Raw genomic sequence first — 1138 nt, 5'->3', positions numbered from 1 at the left:
TCATCATCACCTCCTCCTCTACCACTGATCACTTCTTTTTCACATCCGATCCTTTTCCACTTATCATCTCCTCCTCTCTCCTCTCCTCCCCTCTCCTCTCTCCTCTCCTCCCCTCTCTCCTCTCCTCTCCTCCTCTCCTCCTCTCTCCTCCTCTCAGACTGTAAACTTTATAAACTCACTGAGTTTAAGATGTCGACTCTCTGCTGCGTCTTAAACGTGTTGAGCTGAAAAAAAAAGAATATTTCACGTCGTCAATTAATTTATTCATCAATCAATTTATTTCAACATGTAAATAAAACGTGTGATGATGTCATATGATGGCGGCTGTGTGAGTGAGTGTGTGTGCATGTGTGTGTGTGTGTGTGTGTGTGTGTGTACCTGCAGACAGTAGTCCAGAGCGAAGTGTTGGTAACATTTACGTGTGGCGAGCAGCAGGTGACTCGCCCGCTCAGCGTCTCCGGCTTTGTGCCGAGACACCTGAGCGTTCTTCGCCGCCGCCGTCTCCAGGTCCTCCCCGATCCGCACAAACTCCCTCCTGGTCTCCAGCAGCTGAGGCAGGAACCTCGGAGACACACGCCATCGCCATCATCATAAAAAAATAAATATCTTTATTTATGCACAACAAGACGTCATTATGTGTGTGTGTGTGTGTGTGTGTGTGTGTGTGTGTGTGTGTGTGTGTGTGTGTGTGAATGTGTGTGTCTGAATGTGTGTATGTGTGTGTGTGTGTGTGTGTGTGTGTGTGTGTGTGTGTTTGTTGGACCTACTGTGTGCAGAGGTTGGTGAGCTGCTGGCTGATGGCTCTCTGAGTCTGATCAAACAACATCTGAGGACAAAAGACAAAAGACAAAAGACGACCACACGAACAACTTCATCAGCTGCACTGACCTCATGAGCTTTCAACTTTCATACATTTTATTGACTAAAACAGATCTATTTTTAATATCATTAACAATAATAACAATAATAATAACAACAATAAGAACAATATTTTTTTTAAAAATGGATTTGATTTTTATTAATTTTGAACATGTGAAAAAGGAAATAAAGAAAATATATCACAAAAACAGACCAAAACATAAAACATACAGCAACAGAAATGGCCAAATACTTAATGACTTACTTCATATCTATATAT

The 1138-nt window shown here is 42.1% G+C and overlaps 1 long non-coding RNA gene across 1 annotated transcript; it reads right to left on the bottom strand.

Annotated features, from left to right (window-relative positions):
• Positions 1 to 154: 154 nt before the first annotated feature.
• On the bottom strand, positions 155 to 826 carry LOC121965858. Its single transcript, XR_006107525.1, has 3 exons — positions 768 to 826; positions 379 to 562; positions 155 to 224 (listed from the first exon to the last, which is right to left on the bottom strand). It is a non-coding gene; the product is annotated as an uncharacterized LOC121965858 (long non-coding RNA).
• Positions 827 to 1138: the final 312 nt, after the last annotated feature.

The sequence above is a fragment of the Plectropomus leopardus genome, unplaced genomic scaffold (assembly GCF_008729295.1).
Source record: "Plectropomus leopardus isolate mb unplaced genomic scaffold, YSFRI_Pleo_2.0 unplaced_scaffold21992, whole genome shotgun sequence".
Lineage (NCBI taxonomy): Eukaryota > Metazoa > Chordata > Actinopteri > Perciformes > Serranidae > Plectropomus > Plectropomus leopardus.
The sequence above is the reverse complement of the archived record's forward strand: the minus strand, read 5'-3'. Positions and strand labels throughout refer to the sequence as shown.